Source organism: Bufo bufo, chromosome 10 (assembly GCF_905171765.1).
Source record: "Bufo bufo chromosome 10, aBufBuf1.1, whole genome shotgun sequence".
In the NCBI taxonomy this organism is placed as follows: domain Eukaryota; kingdom Metazoa; phylum Chordata; class Amphibia; order Anura; family Bufonidae; genus Bufo; species Bufo bufo.
Window position 1 is genome coordinate 82,533,266 of NC_053398.1, and position 27,749 is coordinate 82,561,014.

General features: G+C 43.5%; 1 protein-coding gene across 2 annotated transcripts in view; it reads right to left on the reverse strand.

The window, feature by feature from the left end:
- LOC120980842 (capping protein, Arp2/3 and myosin-I linker protein 3-like) overlaps positions 1-27,749 on the reverse strand; it is a 1,329,972-nt gene that overhangs the window by 274,553 nt on the left and 1,027,670 nt on the right. The gene's annotated exons all lie outside the window — the stretch shown is intronic.

Sequence of the window (27,749 nt, forward strand, 5' to 3'; positions counted from 1 at the left end):
TGTAAAACTCGACTTGATTTCCAGGTTCATTCCTGATGTTATAAGTTCAGCCAACTCCACTGCAAGCACAGCAGCACAGAGCTCCAGTCTGGGTATCATATGTCCCCTTCTATATATACAGTCAGGTCCATAAATATTGGGACATCGAAACAATTTTAACATTTGTGGCTCTATACACCACCACAATGGATTTGAAATGAATCGAACAAGATGTGCTTTAACTGCAGACTGTCAGCTTTAATTTGAGGGTATTTACATCCAAATCAGGTAAACGGTGTAGGAATTACAACAGTTTGCATATGTGCCTCCCACTTGTTAAGGAACCAAAAGTAATGGGACAATTGGCTTCTCAGCTGTTCCATAACCAGGTGTGTGTTATTCCCTCATTATCCCAATTACAGTGAGCAGATAAAAGGTCCAGAGTTCATTTCAAGTGTTCTTTTTGCATTTGGAATCTGTTGCTGTCAACTCTCAAGATGAGATCCAAAGAGCTGTCACTATCAGTGAAGCAAGCCATCATTAGGCTGAAAAAAAAACAAACAAACCCATCCGAGAGATAGCAAGAACATTAGGCGTGGCCAAAACAACTGTTTGGAACATTCTTAGAAAGAAGTATTGGATCAGTGAGCTCAGCAACACCAAAAGACCCGGAAAACCACGGAAAACAACTGTGGTGGATGACTGAAAAATTATTTCCCTGGTGAAGAAAACACCCTTCACAACAGTTGGCCAGATCAAGAGAACTCTCCAGGAGGTAGGTGTAATTGTGTCAAAGTCAACAATCAAGAGAAGACTTCACCAGAGTGAATACAGAGGGGTCACCACAAGATGTAAACCATTGGTGAGCCTCAAAAACAGGAAGGCCAGATTAGAGTTTGCCAAACAACATCTAAAAAAGCCTTCACAGTTCTGGAACCACATCCTATGGACAGATGAGACCAAGATCAACTTGTACCAGAGTGATGGGAAGAGAAGCGTATGGAGAAGGAAAGGAACTGCTCATGATCCTAAGCATACCACCTCATCAGTGAAGCATGGTGGTGGTAGTGTCATGGCGTGGGCATGTATGGTTGCCAATGGTACTGGTACTCTTGTATTTATTGATGATGTGACTGCTGAGAAAAGCAGCATGATGAATTCTGAAGTGTTTCAGGCAATATTATCTGCTGATATTCAGCCAAATGCTTCAGAACTCATTAGATGGCGCTTCACAGTGCAGATGGACAATGACCTATAGCATACTGCAAAAGCAACCAAAGAGTTTTCTAAGGGAAAGAAGTGGAATGTTATGCAATGGCCAAGTCAATCACCTGACCTGAATCCGATTGAGCATGCATTTTACTTGCTGAAGACAAAACTGAAGGGAAAATGCCCCAAGAACAAGCAGGAACTGAAGACAGTTGCAGTAGAGGCCTGGCAGAGCATCACCAGGGATGAAACCCAGTGTCTGGTGATGTCTAAGCGTTCCAGACTTCAAGATGTATATGACTGCAAAGGATTTGCAACCAAGTATTAAAAAGTGAAAGTTTGATGTATGATTATTATTCTGTCCCATTACTTTTGGTTCCTTAACAAGTGGGAGCTACATATGCAAACTGTTGTAATTCCTACACCGTTCACCTGATTTGGATGCAAATACCCTCAAATTAAAGCTGACAGTCTTCAGTTAAAGCCCATCTTGTTCGTTTCATTTCAAATCCATTGTGGTGGTGTATAGAGCCAAAAATGTTAGAATTATGTCGATGTCCCAATATTTATGGACCTGACTGTAGAGTTAAATCTACGAAATTTACTTCTTTCCTACTGTAAGTTGCCGTGAATTCCAGATAAAAATAATTTTTATTAATATCATTTAAAAACTCCTGTAAGCTATTTTCCCCTCCTTCCCATATAAAAACTATATCATCAATAAAATGTCGTCAGAGAACGAGGCCCGCCCGGAGCTCGCCATTGGGGTGGATATATTGGTGTTCCCACCATCCAACGTAAAGATTTGCGAACCCCGGTGCGAACATCGTCCCCATCGCGGTTCCCCACGTCTGGAGGTAAAATTTGTCATTATATGTAAAATAGTTTTTAGTTAAAATAAACATAATGCAATCCACTAGGTAATTAATTTGCATCTCTGGCATCTCTCCTTTGGTTTAAAAAAAATATTTAACTGAATCAATTCCTTTCTGGTTTTCAATAACTGTAATGGGATTTGATATCTAATGTACCAATTATATAATCCTCTCTCCATTTGACTTTGATCAACGTTTGTAATTTATGTTTTGTGTCCTTTAGGTATGTGAGGAGTGCTTGTGCATATGGCTGTAACTGTTGATCAATATATCTGGACAAAGAACTAGTAAGGCAGTCTATGCCTGACATGATGGGTCTCTCCGGTGGATTTTGTGTGTCCTTATGTATTTTGGGGTTATGGTAGAACACAGCGGTTTTCGGGTGTTCTATGTTTATGAATACTGCTTCTTTTTTGTGTAGAAATCCCTGGTTGGAGGTTTTTTGGTACCCGTGGCAACCCTGGCTACAAAAGTGATGTCACTAGCCGCTCCGTGAGAGCGCAAACCACTAACTTCTAACTTACCAGCATTACGCTATCGGCCAGGGCGCATGCTGCACAGCGCAGCAGGTATCCGTGACAGTGCAGGATTCCAGATCCAATACAGCATAGTGCATACCTCAACAGAGCAGCGCTGACAAACAAGGTAATATAACCGATAAACAATAGTAGCAATATTTAGAGATCATAATGCAATTCGAACACTCACTATTGCATATGTAATAGAAATATTTAACACTACTTCCCCTCCCCTTGAGAGTGCGGTACCATTTGAATTACTTGAAGTGTATCTACTAAGCGCAGTAGTTTGTGCGGTCCTGCTGCGGTACCGCAGCCATATAGGTTTAGCAAACAAAAGCTCGCTACTGAAGCAACTAAATATTAGAAGTTATTAAATCTCCCCTTAGTCGTCTTTTTTCTAAAGTGAATAACCCTAATTGGATAATCTTTCAGGGTATTGTAGTTGCCCCATTCCAGTTATTACATTAGTTGCCCTTCTCTGAACCCTCTCCAGCTCTGCTATGTCTGCCTTGTTCACAGGAGCCCAGAACTGTACACAGTACTCCATGTGTGGTCTGACTAGTTATTTGTAAAGTGGCAGGACTATGTTCTTATCATGGGCATCTATGCCCCTTTTGATGCAACCCATTATGTTATTGGCCATTGCAGAAGCTGCCTGACACTGGTTTCTACAATTTGGTTTGCTGTTCACTAAAATTCTTAAGTCGTTTTTCATGGCAGTGTTACCCAGTGTTTTATCATTTAATATGTACTGGTGACATGTATTTTTCCTTCCCATGTGCATAACCTTACATTTGTCAGTGTTAAACTGCCACTTCTCTGCCCATGCCAACAATATATCCAGATCAATCTGTAGTAGTATACTTCCCTCTTCCGTGTTAATTACTTTACAGAGTTTAGTGTCATCTGCAAAAATTGATATTTTACTGTACAAGCCTTCTAGAAGATCAATAATAAATATATTGAAGAGAAGAGGGCCCAATACTGACCCCTGAGGTACCCCACTAGTGACTGGGACCCAATCTGAGTGTGTACCGTAAATACCACCCTCTGTTTTCTATCACTGAGCCAGTTACTTACCCACATACAGACATTTCCTCCCAGTCCAATCATTCTCATTTTATATACTAACCTTTTATGCGGTACAGTGTCAAATGCTTTGGAGAAGTCCAGATATATACGACATCCATTGATTCGCCTCCTCATAGAAACTGATTAAATTTGCTTGACATGACCGATCCCTCACGAAGCCATGCTGATATGGCATTATTTGCTTATTTTCATTGAGGTGCTCCAAGATAGCATCTCTTAGAAAATCTTCAAACAGTTTACCCACAACAGATGTTAAACTGGCCTATAATTTCCAGTCTTTGTTTTTGGACCCTTTTTCAATATCCCTCTGAAATGCTATCTGCTCTAATGTTCATCTAATGTCCATCTGAAATGCTATCTGCTCTAATAACAATATCTAAACCTGGTAAGAAACCGACTTCTCCAGGTAATTTCTGACCTATATCTGTACTGAATACCGATGTCAAATTATATACCAAAGTAGTTTGTCCATTGAAGGAATCAGATTCTTTTGCGATTTGCTTTTAAAAATTACTTAACCACTTCACATCCGGGCCATTTGCCCCTTCCTGACCAGGCCTAATTTTGCAAATCTGACATATCTCACTTTATGTGGTAATAACTTTGGAACACTTTTACTTATCCAAGCCATTCAGGAGATTGTTTTTTCGTGACACATTGTACTTCATGATAGCCATAAATTTGAGTCAATATATTTCACCTTTATTTATGAAAAAATCCAAATTTTACCAAATTTTTTTTTTTTTATTGCAATTTTCAAAATTTCTATTTCTCTGCTTTTAAAACAGAAAGTGATACCTCCATAAAATATTTATTACTTAACATTCTCCATATGTCTACTTTATGTTGGCATCATTTTGTAAATGTCATTACATTTTTTTAGGACGTTAGAAGGCTTAGAATTTTAGAAGCAATTCTTAAAATTTTTAAGAAAATTGCCAAAACCAACTTTTTAAGGACCAGTTCAGGTCTGAAGTCACTTTGTGGGGCTTACATAGTGTATACCCCATAAATGACCCCATTGTAGAAACTGCACCCCTCAAGTTACTTAAAACTGATTTTACTAACTGTGTTAACCCTTTAGGCATTCCTCAAGAATTAAAGGAAAATGGAGATCAAATTTTTTAACTTAACTTTTTGGGCAGATTTTCCATTTTAATAAACTTCTTTCTTTAACACATCGAGGGTTAACAGCCCAAACAAAACTCAATATTTATTACCCTGATTCTGCGGTTTACAGAAACACCCCACATGTGGCCATAAACTGCTGTATGGGCACACGGCAAGGGGCAGAAGAAAATGAGCGCCACATTGTTTTTGGAAGACAGATTTTGCTGAACTGGTTTTTACATGCCATGTCCCATTTGAAGCCCCCCTGATGCACCCTCACAGTAGAAACTCCCAAAAAGTGACCCCATTTTGGAAACTAGGGGATAAGGTGCCAGTTTTATTGGTACTATTTTTGGGTACATATGATTTTTTGATCATTCATTATAACACTTTATGGGGCAAGGTGACCAAAAAAATTGGTTGTTTTAGCACAGTTTTTATTTATTTATTTATTTATTTTTACAGCTTTCACCTGAGGGGTTAGGTCATGTGACATTTTTAAAGAGCAGATCATTACGACGTGGCAATACCTAATATGTATACTTTTTCTTATTTATTTTACTTTAAGGCTGTAATGACCGGCGTCACGCACAGGGAGAGAAAAGGGAAAGCCCTGCCCAAGGGAGAGGGAAAGGTGGTGACCCCTGACTCACCTTGCGGCTGGCAGCTGACTGCCCTGACGTCCCTAGACGGGTTCCTCACCCGTGTGGTGATCACGTGCCTAAACCCTGGCTTTCCCTAAAATGAGCCCTAGATAGTGAACGGGCCGGTGGGATCGCTAGTCCGCACCACTGACACTAAGAGGGAAACACCAGGGAGAGGACAGACAATACAGACAAACACCCAGGTGGGCGACCACAGCAGACCACAAAGGTCCAACAGGGATCCGGAGGGTAGCGTTCTGGACCAAAAACCAGAGAACGCAGCAACACAGCTCCAGAGGGTCAGAATAGATGTCCAGGCAGGAAGCTCTATATCTGGCAACCAGAGAAGTGTGAGAGGGGAATATAAGGAGGTTGGGAGTGCTGGACAAGGAACAGCTGAGGAGAAGGAGCTACGGATCCCTGAGCGAGCCAAAAGGGTTTGCAAAGCAAACCCAGAAAGCTACCATAAGGAAACAGCCCTATCTTACATAGAGCGCGCAGCCAACCGCTGCGACTTCCTGACCCCGGGTATAATGGAGTAAGGCGTGGTTCTTGACACCCTCGTGACAAAGGCCTCATGCACACGACCGTTGTGTGCATCCGTGGCCGTTGTGCCGTTTTCTGTTTTTTTTTTGCGGACCCATTGACTTTCAATGGGTCCGTGGAAAAATCGGAAAATGCACCGTTTTGCAGCCGCATCCGTGATCCGTGTTTCCTGTCCGTCAAAAAAATAGGACCTGTCCTATTTTTTTGACGGACAACGGTTCACGGACCCATTCAAGTCAATGGGTCCGTGAAAGAACACGGATGCACACAAGATTGACATCCGCGTCCGTGATCCGCGGCCGTGTATAACGGAGTCAGGCGTGGTTCTTGACACCCTCGTGACAGTACCCCCCTCTCTACGAGGGGCCTCCGGACACTCAGGACCAGGTCTCTCAGGATGAGAGGCATGAAAAACCCGAACTAGCCTGTCGGCGTTTACCTCAGACGCAGAAACCCACATTCTTTCCTCGGGACCGTAACCTCTCCAATGCACCAGATATTGAAGAGAGCGGCGGACCCGACGAGAATTAACAATTTTGGATATCTGAAATTCTAGATAACCATCCACAACAACAGGAGGGGGTGGCAGCGGTGACGGTTCTAGAGGTGGAACATATTTCTTGAGTAACGACTTATGAAAGACATTATAGATTTTAAAAGTTTGAGGTAACTCCAGGCGAAAAGCCACGGGGTTGACGATGGCTAGAATTTTGTAAGGACCAATAAACCTAGGACCCAGTTTCCAAGAGGGAACCTTCAATTTAATATTCCTAGTAGACAACCTGTCACGGCCATGGCTATGACCGTGACTCCTGAACCGCATGCGGTTGTCAGCGGTTTACTTTGGTTGTCAATCACAGGTGAGGGCTGTGGTATTTGCCTCACCTGTGGTTGCCGCTGGCAACAGTATGTATGTGGCAGCGTAGCAGTCTGAGCTGTGCCATTGCAGCTTGCTATGTTGTGCATGCGGTTTTGTGTGTATGTGTGCACTGTGTTTTATGTTATTGTGTGCACGTCCCCTTTAAGTGGTGTTTTCCCTTCCCTGGTGTTGGAAGGGTTAACCTCCTTCCTAGTGTGTGTGTGCACTGGGTGTGTCCGTTTGTGGATGTGGCTGCATGGGCTATAAAGCCTCAGTTTAGACCTGATGTCTGAGAGGTACTCCAGCCTTGTTGTAAGCTGGAGGAACTCTCCTGGTCACATTTCCATCTGCCAGTGAGGGCCACCCTTGTGGTCATAAATTGTGATTCTCTATGTTTATGAGGTTGTGTGTTTACTTCATGTATGGTGTTTGGTAGATGTTTGTTTGGTCGTTTCTTATTGCAGCATATGGTTTCCTGGTTTCCTGTGATGTGTGTTGTGTGCTCTGTCTTTGGTGTTTGTGGACAGCAGCACTTGGGTTCCAGGTTGTGTGTCTGTGGCAGGTAAGTGTAGTACTAGGCTCTCTTACCTGTCACTGCCATATGTCTGTTTATGTTTCCTTGTCTGTGTTACTTGGCCACTTTAGACTCCTGTTCCTCCGTGTCCAGGAGGAACGGGCTGTCTACCCAGATCCTAGTTTAGGGCCATCTTGAGGGCTAGCAGGGACTTCTAGGTTCCGGAGCATGAGCCCTCCGACCATCAAGGTCGGCTCATGTAGCTAGGAGTCAGGGTCAGGTTAGGGATGCGATTAGGAGGTCACCAGCTCCATAATCCTGTTGTCCTGGCCGCGCTGCGACCACTCCATCTGCTGATACCGCACGGCTGAGGGTATTCCCCATCCTCAGCCGTGACACAACCACACATAGTCATTCACTCCTAGGTCCGGACCTGGAGACCGTCTCTTATCAGCCATGCATTTGTATTTACCTCCCATATTTTTCAAGTTAGCTTGCACCTTCTGCCATACCGATGAAAGAGATGACGAAAACCGTTCCTCTTCGGGAACCCCAGAAGACCCCCCCTCTTTGAAAGTACAGAATTGGGGATGAAAACCATATGCACCAAGAAATGGTGACTTGCCAGTGGATTCCTGACGACGATTATTTATGGCAAACTCAGCCAACGGTAAATATGATGACCACAACTCTTGGTTTTCAGACACAAAAAATATTAGATATGTCTCCAGGTTTTGGTTGGTACGCTCAGTCTGTCCATTCGACTGAGGATGGAAAGCTGAGGAAAAGGACAAGTGTACCCCCAAACGGGAACAAAAAGCTTTCCAAAATTTAGAAATAAACTGGGTACCCCGATCCGAAACAACATCGGAGGGGACCCCGTGAAGCTTCACGATTTCACTGACGAATACCTGAGCAAGAGTCTTAGCATTAGGTAGTGCGGGTAACGCAATGAAGTGTACCATTTTGCTTAACCTGTCCACTACTACCAAAATAACAGTTTTATCCGCAGACAAAGGTAAGTCAGTGATAAAATCCATTGACAGATGTGTCCATGGTCTATTGGGAATGACGAGTGGTAATAGAGACCCTGCAGGACGTGTATGTGAAACTTTTGCGTGCGCACAGGTAGAACAAGAAGACACAAAATCCAATACATCCTGACGCAACCTTGGCCACCAAAAACGACGAGACAATAGCTCCAAGGTTGCTTTACTACCCGGGTGCCCAGCATGTGCCGAATTATGATGTTCCTTTAATAATTCGAAACGCAGGTTCAACGGTACAAACAATTTCTCTGAGGGGCAAGAGACCGGGGCGTCCCCCTGGGCCTCTAACACCTTCCCCTCCAGAACAGAGTGTACCGCAGAAACAACCACTCCTCTTTGAAGAATGGGCACCGGATCACTCACATTACCCCCGGCAGGGAAACAACGAGATAGTGCATCAGCCTTGGTATTCTTTGCCCCAGGACGATAGGTAATCACAAAGTTAAACCTGGTAAAAAAAATAGCGACCACCTAGCTTGTCTAGAGGTGAGACTCTTAGCTGATTCGAGGTACAGAAGATTTTTGTGGTCCGTAATCATAGTGACGGGGTGGACTGCCCCCTCTAAAAAGTGACGCCATTCTTCAAACGCTAGTTTAATAGCTAATAGTTCCCTATTGCCAATATCGTAGTTCTTTTCTGCTGCAGATAGTTTTTTAGAAAAGAAAGCACAAGGACGCCATTTGCCAGGAGACGGACCCTGAGACAGCACCGCCCCCACTCCCACCTCTGACGCATCGACTTCAACAATAGAAGGCTGAGAGACATCAGGTTGGACTAGTACAGGTGCCGAGGTAAACCTCTCTTTTAGAGAGGAAAAAGCAACTTTAGCGGCGTCAGACCATTTAGAAAAATCAGTCCCCTTCTTAGTCATGTCAGTAAGGGGTTTTACAATAAGTGAATAATTTTTAATGAATTTCCTATAGAAATTTGCGAAGCCCAAGAACCGTTGCAGTGCTTTGAGGTTCTCCGGAAGATCCCAATCTAAAATTGCCTGGACCTTCCTAGGATCCATACGGAAACCTGAAGCAGATAAAAAATAACCTAGGAATTGTATCTCCTGAACGGCGAAGACACATTTTTCAATTTTAGCATATAGTTTATTCGTCCGTAGGACCTGCAGTACTTGTCTGACATGCACCTCATGTGTTCTCAGATCAGACGAATAAATTAAAATATCATCTAGGTATATTACCACAAACCTGCCGATTAGATGACTAAAAATGTCATTAACGAAATGTTGAAAGACGGCAGGAGCATTGGTCAGACCGAAAGGCATAATTAGATTTTCATAATGCCCCTCAGGGGTGTTAAAAGCTGTCTTCCACTCATCCCCCTCTTTAATACGAATCAGATTGTAGGCCCCCCTAAGATCAAGTTTGGAGAACCACCTAGCACCCGCAATCTGGTTAAACAGGTCAGGAATGAGAGGAAGAGGGTATGGGTCTCGGATGGTTATCCGATTTAATTCGCGAAAATCTAGGCAAGGACGCAGGCCCCCATCTTTCTTTTTAACGAAGAAAAACCCTGCAGCCACGGGTGAAGAAGAGGGTCTGATGTGTCCCTTAGCCAAGCTCTCGGAAATATAATCTTTCATAGCTTGTCTCTCTGGACCTGAAAGATTATATAACCTGGTCTTGGGTAATTTTGCGCCGGGAATAGGGTTAACCGGGCAATCATAAGGACGATGAGGTGGTAACTTCTGACAACCCTTTTCAGAAAAAACGTCCTCAAAATCCGAAATAAATGTAGGTAGGGTAGTTATGGAGGCGACTAAGCAATTGCTATTTAAGCAATTTTCTCTGCACTGCTCACTCCACTCCAATATCTCCCTGGCCTGCCAATCCACCACTGGATTGTGCGCTACCAACCAGGGACGACCCAGCACTACCGGAGTGGGAAGCCCCTCCAGAACATAACATGAAAGCATCTCGTTATGGTGGTCCCCTACCCGAAGGTGTAAATTATAAACAATGTGGGTGAGGTTTCTCTGAGACAGAGGAGCAGAATCAATAGCGAATATGGGAATAGGTCTCTGTAGCGTACAGAGAGACAAACCCATAGTGCGGGCAAAATGGGCATCTATCAAATTTACCCCTGCTCCACTGTCTAGAAAGAAAGAAATAGTCTCCGTCTTATCACCAAAAACAATAACCGCTGGTAACACAAATTGCGATGTACGTATGGAGGAAACGTATACCCCCCGGCTGACATCCTCCACACAGCCTGGGGTTAGTAGTTTTCCGACGGTCTTTTGTTTCTGAGGAAAGAAGGACAGACATTAATGAAATGACCCCTCTCCCTACAAAAAAAACAAACCCCACGCCTACGGCGAGCCTCAGGAGGACGGACCTGACGAGTAGTTCCTCCTAGCTGCATAGGCTCGTCTAAGTCCGTACAGACTAACTGCTGTTTGGGAGGGGTTACCAATGGCTTCGGTTTTTACATCCTGTCCCTAAGGCGTCTATCTATTCAGATAGAAAGGGACATAACCGCATCAAGGGAAAAGGGGGTCTCATATAATGCAAGCGCATCCTTAACCCTTTCGGATAACCCAGAGCAGAACTGACTCCTGAGAGCCGGGTCGTTCCATTGGGTATCCGTAGCCCACCTACGGAAGTCAGAGCAATACTCCTCCTTGTAGGAGTCTCCGTAATCTTGATTCAGCCAGTGCGACTCGGTCAGGGTCGTCATATATGAGACCCAAGGCCCCGAAAAACTCATCCACTGACCGAAGAGCCTGGGAATCAGTAGGTAAAGAGAACGCCCAGGACTGCGGGTCCCCCTGCAGCAGGGAAATAACAACCCCCACCCGCTGTTCTTCATTACCAGAGGAGTAAGGGCGGAGTTTAATATATAATTTACAGGCCTCACGGAATGTCAAAAACTTGTCCCTTCCCCCAGAAAATCTGTCAGGGAGAGGGACCTTGGGTTCCGCAACAACCTGGTTACCAGTAGCAACCGCAGGGCTTGCGGTCAGTTGTAATTGCTGCTTTTGCTGGAGGACCGACGCCTTCAATCCTGCCACCTCCAAAGACAGGCCATGAAATTGTTTGGACAGAGCAGCAATTTGATCCATACTGGATTCTAAGTAGGTAAAAAAAAAATTTTTTTTTTTTATTATTATTTTTTTACCTACACAAAATAAGGGCCAGATATAATGTAATGACCGGCGTCACGCACAGGGAGGGAAAAGGGAAAGCCCTGCCCAAGGGAGAGGGAAAGGTGGTGACCCCTGACTCACCTTCCGGCTGGCACCTGACTGCCCTGACGTCCCTAGACGGGTTCCTCACCCGTGCGGCGATCACGTGCCTAAACCCTGGCTTTCCCTAAAATGAGCCCTAGATAGTAAACGGGCCGGTGGGATCGCTAGTCCGCACCACTGACACTAAGAGGGAAACACCAGGGAGAGGACAGACAATACAGACAAACACATACACCCAGGTGGGCGACCACAGCAGACCACAAAGGTCCAACAGGGATCCAGAGGGTAGCGTTCTGGACCAACAACCAGAGAACGCAGCAACACAGCTCCAGAGGGTCAGAATAGATGTCCAGGCAGGAAGCTCTATATCTGGCAACCAGAGAAGTGTGAGAGGGGAATATAAGGAGGTTGGGAGTGCTGGACAAGGAACAGCTGAGGAGAAGGAGCTACGGATCCCTGAGTGAGCCAAAAGGGTTTGCAAAGCAAACCCAGAAAGCTACCATAAGGAAACAGCCCTATCTTACATAGAGCGCGCAGCCAACCGCTGCGACTTCCTGACCCCGGGTATAACGGAGTCAGGCGTGGTTCTTGACACCCTCGTGACAAAGGCCTCATGCACACGACCGTTGTGTGCATCCGTGGCCGTTGTGCCGTTTTCCGTTTTTTTTCGCGGACCCATTGACTTTCAATGGGTCCGTGGAAAAATCGGTAAAATGCACCATTTTGCAGCCGCATCCGTGATCCGTGTTTCCTGTCCGTCAAAAAAATAGGACCTGTCCTATTTTTTTGACGGACAACGGTTCACGGACCCATTCAAGTCAATGGGTCCGAGAAAGAACACGGATGCACACAAGATTGACATCCGCGTCCGTGATCCGTGGCCGTAGGTTACTTTCATACAGACGGATCCGAAGTTCCGTCTGCATAAAAGCTTTTTCAGAGCTGAGTTTTCACTTCGTGAAAACTCATATCCGACAGTATATTCTAACACAGAGGCGTTCCCATAGTGATGGGGACGCTTCTAGTTAGAATATACTACGAACTGTGTACATGACTGCCCCCTGCTGCCTGGCAGCACCCGATCTCTTACAGGGGGCTGTGATCCGCACAATTAACCCCTCAGGTGCTGCACCTGAGGGGTTAATTGTGCATATCATAGCCCCCTATAAGAGATCAGGGGCTGCCAGGCAGCAAGGGGCACACCCCCCTCCCTCCCCAGTTTTAATTTCATTGGTGGCCAGTGCGGCCCCCCTTTGGCCCCCCTCCCTCCCTCTATTGTATTATTTTCATTGGTGGCACAGTGTGCGGCCCCCCTCCCTCCCTCTATTGTATTATTTTCATTGGTGGCACAGTGTGCGACCCCCCCGGCCCCCCTCCCTCCCTCTATTGTATTATTTTTATTGGTGGCACAGTGTGCGGCCCCCCCGGCCTCCCCTCCCTCCCTCTATTGTATTATTTTCATTGGTGGCACAGTGTGCGGCCCCCCCCCCCTCCCTCCCTCTATTGTATTATTTTCATTGGTGGTACAGTGTGCGGCCTCCCCTCTCCCCCCCCCGATCATTGGTGGCAGCGGAGGAGAGTTCCGATCGGAGTCCCAGTTTATGGGGCATCATACTTACCTGCTGCGCTGTCTGTGACCACCCGGGAGCTCCTCCTACTGGTAAGTGACAGCTCTGTGCGGCGAATTGCTTAATGATCTGTCACTTACCAGTAGGAGGAGCTCCCGGCCGGTCACAGACAGCGCGGCAGGTAAGTATGATGCTTCTAATATTGCTAAGTAACCATGGCAACCAGGACTGCAGTAGCGTCCTGGTTGCCATGGTTTCCGATCGGAGCCCCAGCGATTAAACTGGGACTCAGATCAGAACTCTCCGCTGCCACCAATGATCGTGGGGGGGGGAGAGGGGAGGCCGCACACTGTGCCACCAATGAAAATAATACAATAGAGGGAGGGAGGGGGGGCCGCACACTGTGCCACCAATGAAAATAATACAATAGAGGGAGGGAGGGGGGCCGCACACTGTGCCACCAATGAAAATAATACAATAGAGGGAGGGAGGGCCGCACACTGTGCCACCAATGAAAGTAATACAATAGAGGGAGGGAGGGGGGGCCGCACACTGTGCCACCAATGAAAATAATACAATAGAGGGAGGGAGGGGGGGCCGGGGGGGCGCACACTGTGCCACCAATGAAATTAATACAATAGAGGGAGGGAGGGGGGTCTGCCCCCTGCTGCCTGGCAGCCCCGGATCTCTTACAGGGGACTATGATACGCACAATTAACGCCCTCAGGTGTCGGTTAATTATGCGTATCAAAGCCCCCTGTAAGAGATCAGGTGCTGCCAGGCAGCAGGGGGCAGTCATGTACACAGTTCTTAGTATATTCTAACTTGAAGCGTCCCCATCACTATGGGAACGCCTCTGTGTTAGAATATACTGTCGGATCTGAGTTTCACGATCTAACTCATATCCGACAGTATATTCTAACATAGAGGCGTTCCCATGGTGATGGGAACGCTTCAAGTTAAAATATACCATCGGATTGGAGAAAACTCCGATCCGATGGTATATTAACTCCTGACTTTACATTGAAAGTCAATGGGGGACGGATCCGTTTGCAATTGCACCATATTGTGTCAACGTCAAACGGATCCGTCCACATTGACTTGCATTGTAAGTCAGGACGGATCCGTTTGGCTCCGCACGGCCAGGCGGACACCAAAACGACTTTTTTTTCATGTCCGTGGATCCTCAAAAAATCAAGGAAGACCCACGGACGAAAAAACGGTCACGGATCACGGACCAACGGAACCCCGTTTTGTGGACCGTGAAAAAATACTGTCGTGTGCATGAGGCCTAACACAATAATAGCATTTTTTAAACAAAAAAATGATGTTTTAAATGTGTCCATATTCTGAGAGCTATAGTTTTTTTAATTTTTTGAGCGATTTTCTTATGTAGGAGCTAATTTTTTGTGGAATGAGGTGACGGTTTTATTGGTACCATTTTGTGGGACATATGCCTTTTTGATCACTTGGTGTTGCATTTTTTGTGATGTAGGGTGACAAAAATGGCTTTTTTGACACAGTTTTTATTTTTATTTTTTTACGGTGTTCACCCGAGGGGTTAGGTCATGTGATACTTTTATAGAGCTGGTTGTTACAGACACGGCGATACCTAATATATATACATTTTTTTTTTATTTCACTTTAAAACAATAATAGCATTTTTGAAACAAAAAAATGATGTTTTAATGTGTCTGAGAGCTATAGTTTTTTAATTTTTTTTTGCAATTTTCTTATGTAGGAGCTCATTTTTTGCGGAATGAGGTGACGGTTTTATTGGTACCATTTTGTGGGACATACGCCTTTTTGATCACTTGGTGTTGCACTTTTTGTGATGTAAGGTGACAAAAATGACTTTTTTTGACAGTTTTTTTAATGGTGTTTATCGGACTGGGTGGATTATGTGATATATTTATAGAGCCGACCGTCATGGACGCGGCAATACCAAATATGTCTATTTTATTTTTTTCCATTTTTTCAATTTTTTTTTTATTCCTTAATTGGGGATTTATTTTTATTTTTTTACATGTGAAACCTTTTTTATTTTATTTTTTATTTTAACACTATATTTTTTTATTTTACACTTTTCGTCCCCCATAAGGTCATACAAGATCTCTGGGGGACATTTAACTTCACTTTTTTTTTTTTTCACTGTTGATTTCTCCTGTAATTGGGGCTGACATAGTAGCCCCAGTTACAGGGGAAATACACCCCCCTAGAGAGGCTGTACAGCATTATACAGCGCTTTACAGCCTCAGTGCAGGGCTGATCGAGGTCTGTGAAAGACCCAACAGCTCCTGCACTCACCTGGCTCCGGCGGTCACATGACCGCTGGGCCGGAACAGGAAGCGCATAGCTTGGTGAGCTCTGTGTATACAGTGATCTAGAAGGCAGGGACACCTGGGAACTGTCCCTGCTTTCTCTAAGGGTTGCCCTGCTGTCACTGACAGCGGGCAACCCGATCTGCAGCTGCACGGTTAGCGTGCAGCTGCGATCTCTGAATGGACGTTCAGAAACGTCCATTCAGAGATATAGAACCACCTCCCGGACGTTTATACTAAACGTGCGGACGAGAGGTGGTTAAAAACAGCACCCATCTCAATTTGACTGTTATCACCAGAAAAAACCATAAGAGAGGAAGAAGATGGAGGATCATATGACACTATTAGGAAGAGGGGTAAGCATTTGCCCTGAATGGCTCAGAGGTTGACAGATAGACTGGATTAGCCAATCAGGAGAGCAGTAGGCAGGGAGATGTCTATGCTGAACCAGCAGAAGCTCTACAGTGCTTTGGCAAATTTTTTCAAAAGCTCACTAGTCTACAGTTTGTTATTGCCAGCACTGCATCCCAATAACATTCTGGTGCAAACATTGAGCAAATGCATATTTTTTTTAGAGCATTATATCCGTCCTTGTTATTAAATGTGTTGCATTATGGCAAAAGCATTTTATGGTGATAATACCATTTTTATACCAGTAATATTAAAAGCAGCGTATGTAGACATTTTACCTTATACACTGCAATGTCATATCGGTGTTCGTGAAACACATTATTACATTGCACAGTGTGTTCCATAGCACAAAAATGTTATTGTTGAACTAATGATATTAAATGCAGAGTTCAATTACATTTCACTGCAAACACGACATAGCTATATTGGTGTTAATGGAAGCATTACCTGCATTTCACTGCAAACACTGCATCATTAGATTGGTGTTAGCGACTGCTTTATTGCATTGCATCATGTTTCATAGTACAAAAATGTAATTGTTGAACCATTGATATTAAATGAAGAGTTCAAAAACATTTCACCACAAACATCATATTAGTCAATAGCAGTGTGCAGCATGTTTGTAGAAGCGGAGGGAGTAGGGACTTTTTATTGTGCCTCTGTCTTTAAATTTCCGAAAATACAATTGTGATTTTGCTGGCATCGTTTAATAATCTGTGTGTACCAAACCCGTGACTTTTGATTTATTGGAAACCCATAATAAAATGTCTTGAAAATGGAAGAGTGCAAAATGTAAGACCCACGCCTTATTATCCGAGAGTCAGAATGTGTTTATTATCATCACCAGCCATCTGGCCAGTAGTAGAAGTCGTAGTAGTAGTGGCGGTAGGGGCAGTGGTAGCAATAGTGGCACTAGGGAAAAATACAGAGAAAGGAATCAGATTCAGGCTGTGCTGGCAAAATAGAGCAGAGGCAACGTACCCCCTAAACCTCCCAAGAAATTGGAAGGGTCAGATCTGCTTCTGTTGTGCTCAGCTCAGGAACTGGTGAAGCCGCTGATACTATGGGTGCAGGCTGAAAAAAGGAAAGTCCTAGGCCAAGCTTGGCTGCCTATAGCTCAGTGAGAACAACTCTCATATGGCTTTTTTTCTCTACAAGGACAGCACACAAAACCACGGCTGTGTACAAGAGTAAGTTAAGCTGTGGTTGTTCAAACAGAAACATAGGTACCAGTGCTCTATCATAGCACATGAGGCAGCATCACTGAATCCTGTGGGAAAATAGAACTGGCCAGCATTTCCAATCAGAAAAAGTCTGTACTCCTTCTCCTGGTCTTCTTTGTAGCAGCCAGCCGGCATCCCCAAGCAGCACGGTTTCCTTGTCATCATCACTTGTTTCTTCTCTTGCCCAGACTTATCCTCTTGTCCCCTACTCCATTGTGAAACATCCATAATGGAATGTGTGACCATGAGAAAAGTATTCTCTTTTCTTTTAAAATATTTGTATATTGTTTTTTCAAATTGAAACAATAACAATTACAACAAATTGAACTAACCTGAAGAGGAGAGTACAGGAGATCTTGAATAATATGCACAGTAGCTAATACAAGTACATAACAGCTCTTGTTGGATTTTACATTTGCAAAGAGCAAAATTATAAAGACTTTAGGCCTTCTCAAATATCAGTGTCATGGTACCTTCTGTGACAGAGGTTAGAAGATCAGAGAGATTGTCAGCACGTGAAGTTAACTGACAGTTTCTTGATTCTCAGTGTTGTGATTTGGTAATGACCACACCTCTTGTCATGGCTGGTCACACTTCTTACCATGCGGTTGATATTCTCTGCTTGGATTTGGAATAGTTGGTGTGTACACATTCCTGTGTTCCTGCTCTTCCGTTTTCTTTGTATTTGGTTGTTCCCTTGTGCTTGTTCTTACTTGGCCTCAGGGAGATGCCGGTTCATTCACCTAGGAAGGAACCGGGGCTTTTAGGGTGTTTAGGTTCCAGGAGTCAGGGCCAGATCTAGGGGTTTCCTAGGAGGTGACATTTCCCTTCTCCATAGCATTGAGGACTAGTTGAGGACTAGTTCTGTGTCATCTCCTGTCTGTTGTTTTTCTGGTGTCCCTCCTCTCCCCAATATTCGTGACATTATCAACTGCACAAAAAAACTTCATTTTGTTTGTGTCAGTGCAGCGATGGATACTGTTTCTGCACTGGTCGATCGTATGCAGGGATTGTCTTTGGAGGTGGCTGACCTCCGCACAGAGATGGCGGCCTGTTCCGACACTCTGGGGAAGGAGACACTTGAGCACATGTCTGGTGATGAGTCAATGCAGCTGGGAGGAGCTACCCCAGGATCTGGTAATAAGAACTTTATGCTTAAGATGAGACTCTGCTTTTTCTGTGGAAATGGGGAACATTTTGTTAACGTTTGTCCTTATTTTAAACGTCAAGGTGAAAAAAAAAAAAAAATGTGTGTTTAGTCCTTATCTCTCTCTCTATCTCGTGGTGGGGTGGGTGGGGAATCAGAGAAATTACTTTTGTCTTTTGCCAGTAGTACCCGATTTCTCTTGCCTGCCAAGTTGGCGCTAGACTCCAAAACAATGGGAATTGAAGTATTTATTGACAGTGGGGCAGGAGTTAACCTAGTTGATGGTCAGTTTGTTCGTATGCACGGGTTGACAACAAGTGCATTGGACAAAAATATTTCAGTGTTTGCTATCGATTCCGCTCCTCTCTCACAAAAATGTTTATCACAAATGGTGAAGGATATTCATTTAATGGTTGGTGATTTTCATCAAGAATCTATTTTGTGTTTTGTGCTGGAGGGTCTTCCTGCACTTTTGGTGCTAGGTTTACCATGGTTAAGCCAACATAATCCTACCATCGATTGGGAAGCGAGATTGGAGTGATTATTGCATAGACAACTGTCTTAGCAAGTCAGTTTCTGTTGTAACCACTAAAGTTTTACTGTTGTTTATTTCTGATTTTTCTGATGTATTCTCGGAAAGTGGAAACCAGTAGCTACTTCCACATCCGGAGTATGATTGCCCCGTCAACCTTATTCCCGGAGCTAGGTTGCCCAAGTCTCGGTTGTATAATCTTTTTGAACCCGAAAGAGCTGCCATGTGAGAGTATATCACCGAAAGTTTGGTTAAAGGTCATATTAGACCATCCAAATCTCCAGTGGCTGCAGGGTTCTTCTTTGTAAAAAAAAAGGATGGAACCCTTAGGCCATATTTGGACTTCCTTGAGCTTAACCACATTACTGTCCATGATCCTTATCCCATTCCTTTGATCCCGGATTTGTTTAATTAGATTGTCTGTGCCAAGGTGTTCTCTAAATTGGATTTGAGGGGGGCATATAATCTGGTAATAATCAAGGAGGGGGACGAATGGAAGACGGCCTTTAATACCCCTGAAGGTCATTTTGAGAACTTGGTCATGCCCTTTGGGTTGACCAATGCTCCTGCGGTTTTCCAACAATTCATTAATGACATCTTTCATCATCTGGTGCGCAGGTTTGTTGTGCTGTATCTGGATGATATTATAATTTATTCTCCAGACATGGAAACTCATCAGAATCATGTGAGACAAGTGTTACAGATCCTAAGAGAGAATAAATTGTATGCGAAGATGGAGAAGTGTGTATTTGGAGTTCTGGAAGTGCAATTCCTGGGTTACCTACTCTCATCTTCGGGTTTTCGTTTGGATCCGGAGAAAGTCCATGCTGTGTTGGACTGGGGTCTACCCGAAAATCCGAAAGCGCTCATGCGGTTTTTGGGGTTCACCAACTACTACCGTAAATTTATCTTGAATTACTTGACTGTTGTTAAACCATTAACAGATATGACTAAGAAAGGTAATGATTTCTCAGTCTGGTCTGAGGAGGCATTACATGGCTTTTCAGTGGTGAAGGAGTGTTTTGCTTCTGCTCCTATACTGGTGCAACCTGATGTTTCACAGCCATTCACTGTGGAAGTTGACGCATCCGAGGTAGGGGTTGGAGCAGTCTTGTCGCAAGATCCTTCACCTAGCAAATGGCGTTTATGTGCTTTCTTCTCTAAGAAACTCTCGGCTGCTGAAAGAAATTATGACGTAGGCAATAGAGACTTGCTAGCCATTGAGTTGGCTTTTGAGGAATGGCGGCATTGGTTGGAAAGAGCGATGCATCCTATTACGGTAATTACTGATCACAAGAATCTGGCTTACCTGGAGTCGGCTAAACATCTTAACCCAAGGCAGGCCAGATGGTCGTTGTTTTTTACCAGATTTAAATTCATTGTCACCTATCGCCCTGGAATTAAGAACGTCAAGGTGGACGCTTTGTCGCTTAGCTTTCCTGGGGGGGGGGGGTGATTCGGAAGATCCTGATCCTATTTTGTCTGAAGGGGTATTGATATCTGCCCTTTATCCCGATCTCAAGACAGAGGTGTTGGAGGCCCAGGGTGATGCACCGGATTCTTGTCCTCCGGGAAAGTTGTTTGTTCCTTCAGAATTATGGCACAAGGTATTTGAGGAACATCATTGTACTGTTCTTATAGGACACCCTGGGAGCAGATCCACGGTCGATCTCATCTCTCATAGATTCTGGTGGCCGGGGTTGCGTAAATGTGTGGAGGGCTATGTGTCAGCCTGTAGTACTTGTGCACATGCTAAGGTGACACATACTCGGCCTTCAGGATCCCTACTTCCATTGTCCATCCCATCCAGACCTTGGACTCATTTGTCCATGGACTTTATCACAGATTTACCAAATTCCTCAGGAAGAACTGTGATTCTGGTGGTTGTTGATCGCTTCAGTAAAATGTTGCACTTTATAGCATTACCAGAGCTACCTAATGCTAAAACTCTCACACAAGTGTTTGTTGACAACATCGTGAAGCTACATGGTATTCCCTCTGCTGTGGTGTCTGATAGGGGGACTCAGTTTGTTTCCAGATTCTGGAAGGCGTTCTGTACTTGCCTGGGGGTACAATTGTCTTTCTCTTCTGCCTTTCACCCTCAGTCGAACGGACAGACTGAACACACTAACCAGAATCTGGAGACTTATCTGAGATGTTTTGTCTCAGAGATTTAGGAGGAGTGGTCTTCTTTTTTTTTTTATCTTTGGCCGAATAAGGCATAAATAACCATAAACAGGAGTCCACTGATAAGTCGCCGTTTTTTGGGGCATATGGGTTTCATTAACAATTTGGCACATTTTCTGGTACTGAGACTTCTGGTATACCTGAAGAGGAAAGATTTTCCTCTTCTTTATCATCCATTTGGCGGAAAATTCTAAATAATCAAAAAAAAATGGGCAAGAAGTATAAACTGACAAGAGACGTATGAGTGGTCCGAACCTGAGAGTGGGTAATTCTGTGTGGCTATTCCACAAGAAACATTAAGTTGAAAGTATCTTCGTGAAAGTTGGGCCCAAGATTTATTGGTTCATATAAGATCTCTGCTATTATTAACCCGGTAGCCTTTCATCTTGAACTTCTGCAGGCTTTAAAGATTCATAATGTGTTCCACAAATCACTACTGAAGAGATATGTCGAACCTGCTGAACTGTCCTCCCTGCCACCCCCTCCTGTCATGGTGGACGGTAATCTAGAATTTCAGATCGCCAGGATAGTGGACTCCCGAGTTCTCCGTAGATCCCTCCAGTATCTCGTTCACGACGTTAATGCCAGTCGCCTTGTGAAAGCCTTTCACAGGACTAATCCAGATAAGATCGGTCCTGGGTGTCCGAAGGTCACCCGTAGAAGGGGGGGGGGTTACTGTCACGGTACCTTCTGTGAGAGGTTAGATGATCAAAGAGATTGTCAGCACGTGAGGTTAACTGACAGTTTCTTGATTCTCAGTGTTGTGGTTTGGTAATGACCATGCCTCTTGACAGGTGCAGCTGGCTGGTCGTTACTACTTCCCTATTTAGTTTGGTTTCACACTTCTTACCATGTGGTTAATATTCTCTGCTTGGATTTGGAGTAGTTGGTGTGTGGACATTCCTGTGTTCCTGATTTTTCATTTTCTATAAGATAAGTTGTACTGTTGTTTGCATTTGGTTGTTCCCTTGTGCTTGTTGTTACTAGGCCTCACGGAGACGCTGGTTCATTCACCTGGGAAGGAACCAGTAGTCTCTTTCCCTTTCACTACCTCTAGGGCTTATCAGGGCTATTAAGGTGTTTAGGTTCCGGCATATGTATTTTCCCATCTTTAGGGTCTATACATACTGACAGGAGTCAGGGCCAGATCTAGGGGTTTCCTAGGAGGTGACCTTTCCTTTCTCCCTAGCGTTGAGGCCTAGTTTTGTGTCATCTCTTGTCTGTTGTCTTTCTGGTGTCCCTCCTCTCCTCAATATTCGTGACAATCAGCTTAAGTATAGTGGAGAGAAAAAGTTGAAAGAGGGAAGAGAGGGGTTGGCTACTGTCCCCTGGATCAGGACCGTTAAGTGGGTTTAACTATTTAGCAAGGTAAGACCACACACTACCTAATTACAATACATGGCATACAATGGCATAAAAGGTGTAGGTATGAACTTAGTAAGAAATCTCAAATGGGAGTGGGTGAAGGGCAGGTATCATACAGAAGTCCTCTACATTGCGATTAAAGTGCCCATATTCTGTACGTGAGTAAGCGTGATGAGAACTCGATTCCCAGTAGTACATTTCTTCAAATCTGGCAAATTGGTCCATCTTGTTTAGCCAATGTAGGGTTGAGGAGACATCCAGAGGAATAGCGAGAGTAAAGCTCTCAGGTTTAAGTGGGAGATTGGTTTTATTGATGATCTTAAAAGTATATTGCCAGAATGGTTTGATTAACTCGTATTCCCACCAGATGTGCAGGAAAGAGCCTTTTGTTTGTCAGCATCTCCAGCAGTTTGTATCTACTGTATTGTACATTTGTTTTTGTTTAAGTAGTGTTAGATACCACATTGAAAGGATTTTGTAAGTGTTCTCTTGAATCTTCATGCACCTAGAGATATATTTGTGGTTAAATAAAAGTGATGCGATCTGAGAAGGTGAGAATATGGTTTGCAAGTCTTTCTCCCAATCTTTAATGAAATATGGAATTGACGGGTTATCTAAGGGGAGGGAGTGTTTGTTTATAGTTGAGATTACTTTGGATGGGGATTTTATTTGTAGGCAGAACTGCTCGAACCCAGAAAGGGGACGCTACTCTCCTCTCGAGTTGAGATAAGGTTGTATATGTTCGCATAAATATTTGTGTTGCTTATCCTCTAATAGAGGGATATCTAATAAGTCCAAAATATCAGAAGCAGAGAGGAGGGTGCCTTCCTGGTCCAGCAGGTCAGTGGGATAGATGTCTTCTTTTTTGACTAAGGAGGGGGTTTCCCTGATCTGTATTTGGAAGGGAAAAGCAGTCTTTAAGTTTTGTTAATTGTGAGGGGATCTCTGATGCGATGATCTTTCCAGACCCTTAGTGTGGCTGCTGGTAAAACACCATATGCCAATGGGGGTAATATCTTGGGAGATTGCGAGAATATTAATTATCTTAAGAGTATTTTATGTTATGCTCTCCTCCAGACATATCATATCTTTGTGACTGGGGCATCTAAGCCAGTCCATGATCGTACCAAGGTGGATTGCTCAGTAAGTCTTATGTATAGATGGAAAACCAACACCACCTTTATCAGAAGGGAGTTGGAGAATTTTACGTGATATACAGGGTTTGATTTTGTCCCAGATATATACAGAGCAAATTTTCTCAAACTGTTAAAAGAACTTCTTAAGAAATTCGAAATTTCAAAGAACTTCGTAAGAACATTGGAAGGATCTGGAGGAAGTATGTTGCTTTTGGTATGATTATGGAATTCAGTTAATTTTTTTCTGCCAATCCATGAAAGCAAAGCAGGGGACGATGAGTGTATAGTGGATGGTAGAGACACGACTAGTGGTTTGTAATTAAGGTTATATAGCTGGTTTAGATTTGCCATTATTCTAATCTCGAGGTATTGAATATAGCTATTGGGCCATTCAAAAGGGGATTTCATTTTTATTTGTTGAAGGTGATCAGGGGGAATTGTGATATTCAGTGTTTGCGATTTGCTCACATTTACCTTGAAGTTTGAGATTTCCTAAATGTTTTCAAAAGTGAGTCTAAAATCTGGGAAGGCTTTTCCAGGGTTTAAGATTAGTAGGCAGAGGTCATCAGCTTAGACTGCTGTCTTGTACTCCTTGTCTCTAATAATTAATTAATTGATATCTTTATTTTGGCATATAGACTGCAGCAGGGTCTCCATGACCATGATAAATAACTGGTGAAAAGGGGAAGCCCTGCCTCGTTCCATTATTTATCATGAATGATTAGGAGAGAATGTCGTTGATTTTGATGTATGCATTTCTTGTACATTACCAGGATGGCTTGAATGAATTTTACCGGAAAGCCAAATTTACCTAGGTTACTTTCCATATAAGGCCAAGAGACCCTGTCAAAGGCCTTGTCAGTGCGAGTTCCTAATAATAAGAGTGGTCGATGGTATTTCTGGGAAAATGAGATGGCATTAATTATTTTATATGCATTATCTCTGCCCTCTCTAACCAAGACAAATTCTGTCTGGTCTGGGTGTATAAGATTTGGGAGCAATGGTTGTAATCTCTGTGGTAGGATTTTTGCATATAATTTAATGTTGCGATTCAAAAGGAAAATTGGGGGGTAACTTGTGCAATTGGAGGGATCTTTTCCTTGTTTATGAATGAAGGTGATATGTGCGTAAAGAGACTGCGGGAGAAAGTGGTTGCCTTGCAAAGCATAGTTCATAGAGATTAAGAGATGTGAGGACAGATTATTTTGAAAAGTGGTATAATATAGTGCAGGTTGACCATCAGGCCTTGGGGCTTTCCCTTTCAGGCTGCTATGGATAGATTTTCAAGGAGTGAGATAGGTTCACACAGTTTCACGGCTTGGGAATCAGATATTGTTGGTACTTGAATTGATTGGAGAAAAGTAGAAGAGACCTGCGATTATCTTGCATATTAAGGTTACATAAAGAGCTACTGAATTGATGAAGGGCTCTAGCCTTTTGTTCATCATCTGTGACAAGTGGGCCAGTATTGCTCCTGATGGATGAGATTCTACACTCACCTAAAGAATTATTAGGAACACCATACTAATACAGTGTTGGACCCCCTTTTGCCCTCAGAACTGCCTTAATTCTACGTGGCATTGATTCAACAAGGTGCTGATAGCATTCTTTAGAAATGTTGGCCGATATTGATAGGATAGCATCTTGCAGTTTATGGAGATTTGAGGGATTCACATCCAGGGCACGAAGCTCCCGTTCCACCACATCCCAAAGATGCTCTATTGGGTTGAGATCTGGTGACTGTGGGGGCCATTTTAGTACAGTGAACTCATTGTCATGTTCAAGAAACCAATTTGAAATGATTTGAGCTTTGTCACATGGTGCCCTTTGTGACCATTACACCACCACCACCAGCCTGGCAGTGGTAACAAGGCATGATGGATACATGTTCTCATTCTGTTTACGCCAAATTCGGACTCTACCATTTGAATGTCTCAACAGAAATCGAGACTCATCAGACCAGGCAACATTTTTCCAGTCTTCAACAGTCCAATTTTGGTGAGCTCGTGCAAATTGTAGCCTCTTTTTCCTATTTGTAGTGGAGATGAGTGGTACCCGGTGGGGTCTTCTGCTGTTGTAGTCCATCCGCCTCAAGGTTGTGCGTGTTGTGGCTTCACAAATGCTTTGCTGCATACCTCGGTTGTAACGAGTGGTTATTTCAGTCAACGTTGCTCTTCTATCAGCTTGAATCAGTCAGCCCATTCTCCTCTGACCTCTAGCATCCACAAAGCATTTTTGCCCACAGGACTGCCGCATACTGGATGTTTTTCCCTTTTCACACCATTCTTTGTAAACCCTAGAAATGGTTGTGCGTGAAAATCCCAGTAACTGAGCAGATTGTGAAATACTCAGACCGGCCCGTCTGGCACCAACAACCATGCCACGCTCAAAATTGCTTAAATCACCTTTCTTTCCCATTCTGACATTCAGTTTGGAGTTCAGGAGATTGTCTTGACCAGGACCACACCCCTAAATGCATTGAAGCAACTGCCATGTGATTGGTTGACTAGATAATTGCATTAATGAGAAATAGAACAGGTGTTCCTAATAATTCTTTAGGTGAGTGTAGTTTTGTGTTTCTTCTGCCTCATACTAGTAAAGTTTTGGATGGTTTGTTGCTGTAAGCAAATAATTTCTGTCGAGTGGATAAGTGTAGTTTTGTCGAATATGAGTTGAGAAGGGATTTAAGTTATTCCCTAAGCTTAGTGAGTTGAACTAGGTGGGAATCACTGAGCATTTGTGTTTTAATTCAAGTAGTTTTATTTGCTGAGATATCTCATTAACCGATTTTGCTTTTTGTTTTTTAATATGTGATGCCAGATCGATTAGTTCACCACGGATCACTGCTTTGTGAGTGTCCCAAAGAAGGTGATGGGAAACATCTGGGGAGGTATTCTCAGCAAAGAACTCAGCTCAATGTGTTTATCTTGTTTTTTTACTAGTTTATGATCAAGAAGGGTTTCATTCAATCTTCATTGAGGGTGTTTGTGGTGTCTATATTGATTTTTAAATGTTAGGAGAACTGGGGACTGGTTGGAATGAACCATGAAGCCAATTTCCACTTCCAGAACCCTGTGGAAGAGGGAGGAGGCAAGAAATATATGATCTACTTGGTCATATGATTTATAGGGGCAGAGTTATGCCAATATCAGAGTGCTGTCCATAAAGTCCTATTGTTTTGTAAGGGTCTCCCCTAACCATGAATATTGTGCAGAGTTTGGGGTATATAGATTGTAAAGTGTATACATTTGATTGACAATAGAACCCTTAAAAAATAGAAACATACCCTGATCATCAGTCTTCGTATCTGTGATGCCTAACTGTATATCTTTATGGATGCCAATGATAACATCTTTATTCGCCGATGAGGGGGATGGGCTATGGTATTAGGTGGGGTATTTTGTATGCACAAGGGTGGGAATATGTTTGTAGTGAGTTTCTGGTATGAAGCAGATTTGCACCTTCTCCTTATGAACATGATGCAAGATCTGCCCCCTTTTAGCTAAGGTTTTAAATTCTCTAACATTAGATAATAATTATATTTAAGCCATATTGATGAGTTGGTGAAAGTAAGAGGATGTTAGAAATAGACATATCAAATGTTAAACTCAAGGCGTGAAGAAGAGGTCCTGTCATTCCTTCAAGGAGTTGTGTTAGGTACCTAGTGCCTAGGGAGGCAGTGGCAGGAATAGCAGGGAAAGGAGGAAAGGGGGTGACATGGCATAACAGTCTTAATTCATAACCATTCTTAACCTATGGTTAACAAACTTGCAAAAATAATTAATTATGAGAGCAGGTAGTAGAGAACACAAATAAGAACTTACGAGGGTAAGAACCCCATCTAAGACCCAAGCAAGGATACGCTTAGGGTTGGGCATTGAGGTAAGTTATCTATAAGACCAACACAGGAAGAATAGAGAATAATGTTATAGAGTCAGCATTTTAACAGACATATAAGTCTAAGCATGTAATAAGAACAGAAAATGTGTTTTGATCAGTACGTGAGGCAAGCAGAGGCAAAAGAAGGTAAGTAGGAAAGGCAGATAGGCCTATGGAGAAAATAAAAGAAGTGGAGGCAGGTAGCTTAGAAATGTCTTCAAGCCATGGTTTAACTAACTATTCCATCTCTGAGGCATCTAGGTGTCGGCTTGCTTGATTTTTTCTTAGATTATGCAGAGATGTGATAAAAGCAATATCTGTCGTATTGGACCAACCTGGGATGTCTAGGTCGTTGATGTCTAGTGCAGAGTAAATCTCT